Source organism: Montipora foliosa, chromosome 13, assembly GCF_036669935.1.
Source record: "Montipora foliosa isolate CH-2021 chromosome 13, ASM3666993v2, whole genome shotgun sequence".
Taxonomy (NCBI): Eukaryota; Metazoa; Cnidaria; class Anthozoa; order Scleractinia; family Acroporidae; genus Montipora; species Montipora foliosa.
In genome coordinates, this window is record NC_090881.1 from 16,908,202 (window position 1) to 16,915,701 (window position 7,500).

The following is a 7,500-nucleotide window of genomic DNA, read 5'->3' on the forward strand; positions in this document are numbered from 1 at the left end:
GTCACCAGGATGTCAGGTGCCGAAGCTACAATGTCATCATTGGCAAAAACATTTGCGAGCTGAACAACAGAACGAAAGAAGCCAGGCCCGAAGACTTTTTACCCGATTCAAAGCGATTCTACATGAAGCGAGCTTTCAACAGAGGTATGGAGCATTAATAATTCATCTAAGGAGTTCTATAGTAAGAAGAGATTCCTTGTGCACTAAATTACTTGAAGGTAGCTGGGTAAATGGTCTATCTCCGTTTGACATCTATGGTTGGCCGGAGTACCATATAGGCATAGGACCAATGGGTTGATTTTCTCATGGTAATCACGGCTAATGGTACCGGTATTGCTCGTGGGCGCGTACGCACAGACTTGCCCAAAAACAATAACAATGATTATATAAAAGGCTAAAAGTTACTAAACGTACGGTCATCATCAGTGGTACATGGTGGAAATTTAAATACAACTTGGTTTTGTTGGATTAAGTTATTCCCAAGAGGAACAGTTTCGCAATAAAAGAATGTACTTGTTTGTTTTGGGTTGGTTTCTCGCAAGCAATTAGCAGGCACTCCATTATTTTCCTCGGAAAAGTGGTAATCTCGGTGCACGCAATTTTCCATGTGCATGCGTTGGTTGGATGTTTTGTATTTATTTATTTATTTGTTTTATAAATTTATTCAGACTTTAAAATTAAAACAGAAAAATATGTACATAATTTACAGAAATATTAAAAAGTAAGAATTGGAAGCACTATACAACATTAGAAATTATTATAAATCATAAGAATACAATCACTGTGTCAATAATCGTTTATCCTTTTCCATCATGACGGCCAATAATAAACGCTCAAATCCTAAAGTCTCGCTAATTCCTTATCGATTTCAAAGTCACTATCAGCAATGTTGAACGGAGCTCTTCGCATACAACGTGAGCCTCTCAAGCGCTGTAGTGCAGACCTCAGGAGGGCGAATGAGACTTTGGCGCGAATCCACGACATTGTCTTGCTATAGTCCTCACCCTTCTTGATTGACAAAAGTTCAACCAGTTTACTGCGATACCTCTTGCATTCATCTGCCATTCCTCCGGTGATAGTAAATACCAGTGGGATAAAGGAGCCTTGTTCGACTTTTAGCACCCTGCTGGCGTACATTCTCTTTTCACTCTCATGCTGGCGGTAGATTTGTTTTATGGTTAGGCCTCTATTAAGACTCTGCATTCGGGTAACAAATCCTAACCCGAGCATGAATGTCAAGCCGGGCATCCGCTGCTCTGTTCGTATCAGGTGTCAGCACTTCTCCGTTTATCTCCTGAAGTACCGGTTCAATTTGGACATCATTGCATACCATATTTAGCATTTCGGCTTCCAAATCGCGCAGCTCATTATGTCTTTGAATAATGAAGCCTCCAACGTCTGCATACCATGGCCATCATCATCATCATCATCATCATCATGATCAATACGCCCAACATGGCGGCCGTTTACAGCGTACATGATATTGGACATTCATGTTATGGTCGATTGACACCTGTCAAAACGAGGTATCCGCTGACCAGTATCGCGTGACCGTATCGCCGGCTCAAGTTTAGAGCTCATCTTGGTCATCTTTTTTTTAAAGTTGACTGCTCAAGCCCGGTTAACTTCTTGTAATAAGGAAACCTAAACATAGACGAGGTTTAATTTTTCGCGCGCTTTCAGTGGTTCGACGCGGCTACACAGCCATACTAGGGAGCTTAAGCAACGACAACGACGACGGGAACAAGAACGTCATAAATTTGCATATTGTAGTAGGTAAAAACAATAACTTTGCTCGCCCTGCACGTGCGTTTTTCACTTTTGTCCATTTCTTTGCCGTCGTCAGCAAAACAACAACTTGAAATAGCCAAATTTGACGTTTTATGAGGAAGGTCAGCACTTGAGGATAAATATTCATTTTCTGCCCTTAATAAAGTGCCGTTCCAACCAGTGTCATTTTTGAGGAACTACCACACCCTTGTCATATTGAAAATGTTGAAATAGGCACGAAACGATTAAAATAGCGCGAATTTACATTTTGAGATAACGTACTCGTTGCCGTCGCCGTTGTCGTTGCTTAAGCTCCCTACTACCTCAACTAAAGCTCTTAACAGTCGACGCTTTTCGTGTTCAGGTGGAAAACGGTTTGGGAAATACTTTTGTCCTGCATTTTTCGCTGGTTTCAATACAGGTTTGACCGAGAGTCCATCATGGACTCTTGGTTTGACATATGTAGCTGTTGTCAGGACCACACTGGTGGCTACGCAGTTATTCAAGTCAAGCATCGGAGGGATATAAAGTTATAAAAGCTTAGTGTTTATTTTAAATTTGTTTTGAGCATAGGGGGCCCAAGCTCGCGTTACACCCGAGAAGTGGCTGTCAAAGCGTCACGTCAGCGACAACGCTGTTCTAGACAATTTTAAAGTTAACAAACCTTGTTTACTTTGTTTTGTCTTTTCGAAAAATGTTTTGGGTTTAGTGTAAAGTGTAAATTATCGCATAATCAACAGATTCCAACAGGATATGAATATTTAAATGACTTTGAATAGGTATACAGGCAGAGGATAAATGAATAGTATCCAATAATGTACAGCGATTCCTTTTATATTATCAACTGAAATCGTGACATAATCAGTATCTTCCAGCCACAACGCAGACGTGAGCAGGGCTGGAGACTACCATGTTGTGTTTACCAACAGGCTTTGGTGTGAAGGCTTCATTGCGTGTCGGAAGAAAAATTTGGTGTCAATTTAAATGATTTTACGTGTGCTACATTGAAATGTAAAGAACTGCATGAGGCTACATCGAGTGTTTAAGCGAACGGCAGCGATGCGTAATACCCGATGTTGTTGAGAGTCGATCTGTGGATGTGTACATCTCCCTTGCTGGTTCGAATTAATTGTTCCTTCGTTCCACATAGGTAATCAAAGAAAAGTGAGTTAAATCTGAAATCCGCGTTTGTGCGATGGCTTTCAAATGCAATGATCAAATCACAAGTTCCACTTGCGGGCTCATTAAACTGATGTATTTTGATAAAATCTTCGACTCCGAAAATATGAGAAAATGTGGGTTCTTCTGGATACATCTCCGCCAAAATATCGTTTCACCATTGATCTGCATGAGTAAAGTCCATTTTTGGAAAAAAAGTGTAATCCAGAACTGTATAAATAACTTTGGTCATGACCTCTCTTCGGGTCAGTGATCACATTGTGATAAAACCACATTTTGAATTATTAAATTAAAACGAGTAGTGTTCCCTGAGTCTTGATGAATGAATATCAGAAATTAAATACACAATGATTAAGTATTGACAGGCACAAATCACTCCCTATTATAATCGAAACAACCTAGTTCGAAATAATTACCAAGAAGATAGTGTATTTCATCAATCGAGCGCGCCATTTTGCTATTCCCGTTGGAACGAGATGCCGAAAAGACGTCTGGGATACTATTCATTCATTGAGCCAAAAAATCCGGAAATTTCGGTTTGAGGTCAAATGGAAAGGAAATTTTCCGGAAAATCTTTTCGGAAATTGTGGACACCTTCAGAGGTAGTCCTCTTTTTCCGTTCGGAACGGAATTCGCGAAATGCACTTACCATTTCCGAGAATCTTTCCGTTTCCAGGTCCTTTCTCACAAGATCGAGTAAAATATGCGGGATGGAATGCTGTGTAGTAAATGGTAAGCGCCATTCTCATCCAGTTGGTCATTAAATTCGGAAAATCGCTTACCTTTATGCAACGATCATTCCATCCGAATTATTTGGCTAAATGGTAAGCACCCCAGGTATACCTTCTACGTACACCCTCTTCCGTCAAAGACGCCTTCGCTGGCTAGGTCATGTGCGTAGAATGGAAGATGGGCGCATACCCAAGGACCTCATATATGGTGAATTCTCAACCGGTAAAAGCAACAAAAATCGTCCATACCTTCGTTTCATGGCCGCATATAAATGTAACATGAAAGCATGTGGTATTAACACAAACAGCTGGGAAGTTCACGCTGCAGCCTGGAAAAAAAATTGTGTCAAAAGGTCTGACTTTTGCCGAGAAGAAACTGAAAGACCAGGCAGAAGAAAAAAGAAAGAAAAAAAAAGCTGGTCAGCAACAAATCTCATAACAAACTCGACAACGCACCAGTCTTTACATGCAATGGCTGAAGTCGACAGTGCAAATTGAGAATCGGCCTCTACAGCAACAGCAGACGGTACTCCTCTACAACCTCAACAGGTGCAACTCCATATAGTCGTTGACTGAAGGATGGGAATTCAGTTTCCCCCCTATTGCTTTCCTTTACCTATTGTACTTTTGTATATATATTTTATTTTGTAAATTGGTAAGAAGCTTCATTAAACTTTAACTATAAGTCCTAATAAGTAGTTTCTTCGAAGTACATTTTAAGATAAAAACTAGCGATAAAATTTTTCGACGTTTCGATCTCGCTGAGATCATTTTCAATGGCATCTGCCATCGGGAAACACGTCAGAGATCAACATGGGAGGGACCCAAGGGACATATCTCGTAGTTTCAAGATCTTACGGAAGTGCCAGAGCAAATTTGACTGCTTAATTTATGAGATGCTTTTTATAAAAGAACTAAAGCCAACTTTGAACACGCAGTCTGACTCCATCCGTGCAAAGTTATTTTATAGCTCGGAGTATTTCATATATTCTTTTGTAAAGCTTTTGTCCTATTGTTATCTAGCCTTTTTTTTAGTTTTTATCACTTACCTTTTGTAACGCTTAGTACATGTTTCCACATTTTTATCGCTTTTAATATTCTCACGTGTGATTTTACTTCTTATAGGCAAAGTTTTATTCACTTTTTTTCAAACTTGAAAATGATCTCAGCGAGATCGAAACGTCGAAAAATTTTATCGCTAGTTTTTATCTTAAACTATAAGTATTTGAGTTAATTTGCCTGTTAGACTACAGTTTTACATTTCTTTCACCTTTACTTCGAGTTATACTAACCACAGAAAAAGATCCAAAACAAATTTTAAAAAATGAGCAAAATTAAGTTGACGTTTTAAACTGGCTCTGAGCCGGGGTATTAATTTAACTTAGTATGTTCTTAAAAGTATTGTTAATCTCAGCCTGACCGTTCTTATAAAAAGACTGATTAAAAAAACATAGAAAAGAAAGAGTGTAAGTAGTTTGATGGACTCTTGCTGAGTCGAAATGATTCGAAATGAGTCGAAAACCAATCAATCTTAGTTAAAACAAAGGATAATCAAAAATTAATTATCAACATTGGGTCCATACCAGGTTGTTACCACTCATCATTAATATTACGCTGATAGTTATAGAAATTTTGTACATTTCGCCTGCAGTGCCATTTGGCTCAATTCAAGAGCTTCCCGCTGAATCGTGCGCTGAAATCAAAGCGAGTGAAGGAAACAAAGTTGCTGCCAGCAAGCACTGGATATACTCAGATGAAAATGCTGGCTATGTTATCCAGGCTACTTGTCAAGGTCAGTGCTACGTATTAGTACTTTTTGTGTAAACTTAATACAAATCTTTGAAGATCTCCTACTCGGGTTTGAGGCCACTTATTCACCAATTAACTCAACAAATGAAATGAGCCACGAATGTGAAAACCTAGCATGGAGCTTTTCAGGATTCTATGATCCTTCCTTAGAGCTATGACCATTCTCATATAGAAAATAATTTGAATACAGCAAGTTGTTGACTCCTTCAAGGGACCCTTATGTTAACAATAAAGTCCTTTGTGCAAACATGTCTTCCATACACCCTTCTTTTAAATGAGGACCTAGCTCTTTTATATGACATGTGAGTGTACAGGTTGAGATTAACCAAAGATTTAAGTAAGTAAGATTTAGGTTACAGTACGAACGTCTTTAAAGACTTTACTCATTTGTTTTTGTCCTTGTTTTTATGAGAAGTATAAATAACGGTAAAAGAAATGAAAAATGTAGTCTCACAGGACAATTAACTAAGATGCTATGGGACGCATTTTAATTGCATAATACACTGAGGAACAACTCAATTTGCATTCGAACTTAGTATACCACACAACTTTAAGAACATCTTAAGAACCTTTTCGGGCTCAAATAGCCAAAGCATAAGGCTATTCAGCCTCAGCTCCAAAATTAGACTTTCTTATAAAAATAGTGCATACCAGCACGACTGGCAAAAGCTTACTTTTCTCCCGTTGAAAATAGCCGGTACATGTTGTCAAAACAATAAGTAAACAGAATAAAATAACAATACGGTAATAGTAGACTAAACTTACAAGGGAGAACTCCTGGTAGCCAAATAAGACAAGCTTTACAGTTGGCAACTACCACAATGTAGGTACAAAACATAACAAGTAGAATAGGACAGTGAACAAGAAATAGGACACTGAGATTTCAAATCGAATTGTTAAGCTTGCAATGGCCATTTCACACATCTATTCAAGACAGTTGTTTGTTCAAGCTATTCCTTTGTTCATTTGATTGTTTTTATGACAATTTTTATTGTTGATGATCTTGCCCTGGTGTAAAAAATGTTTATGACAAAACGAAACATATCTTATTGTGGTAACAAAATAATTTTTATTTTCAGGGGTGTGGCAAAAAATCAACGAAGATCCAGTTTGCTTTGGATCTCGAGATGATCAATACGGTGCCTTCAACATGACTAAAACTGGTAATGTAACGGGTATGAAGCTGGCGCACAGAAACGGATCCATCAATTGTAACCCAAATACCGGTGCTTCCTACTGGAGCTGCACCTACTTAGACTTGTATGCAAACAACACGTTTATGACGATCATCACAACTGCCGACAAAAAAGCCCTTCTGCCAAAAGAGGATGATTTAGAATTGTTAAAAGATAAAAATAGAGAATGCAGTAACAAAAAGCTATTCTTCGTTCTTGAAGGAATAAAGCAAGGAGCAACAGAGCTTGTTCTAAGCAGCAATTCCACTCCATTACGTTTGTTGAAGAACCAGGAATTGCAGATATGGTATGGACAGGACTGGGCAGACTGTTCAGAGGGCAACAACAATGGTACCACTTGCGTTGATGTATTTGCCTGGTACCTGTGAAAAAAAAGGGCAGTGTTTGTTGCAATCTACATTCTGATGTTCTGCATGTTTACAGATTAATTTTGTTGTCAGCTTCTCGTTTCTTGTCAGTTTTCTCCATGCTGAGCACTGACAAACAGAACCAGCCTCAAACTATTGAACTAAGCCAGTTTGTACCATTGTTGAGTTAAATCACGAAGCACTAGTTTGGATTATTTGGACTTATGGTTGATTTTAGTTGACTTGTTTACATATCATTTCTGCCGTTAACGTTAAGTTCTATAGGGAGTAGGGGCGAGTAATTGGTAAAACCGTGATACAAAATCAATTCGACCAACGCATAGTTACAGAACTTGAATCCTCTAAAGCGCACGCAAACAGAATGTCTTGTTCATTAAATGTCATTGCTTCAGTGGCTTTCCGGTTGAAGTTGACTTTGTAAATCGTAAGGTCTCTAATAACATGGTG

The 7,500-nt window shown here is 38.7% G+C and overlaps 1 pseudogene; it reads left to right on the forward strand.

Moving 5' to 3' along the window:
* LOC137982539 (uncharacterized) overlaps window positions 1-7,053 on the forward strand; it is a 7,223-nt pseudogene extending 170 nt beyond the window's left edge.
* The last annotated feature ends 447 nt before the right edge of the window (window positions 7,054-7,500 follow it).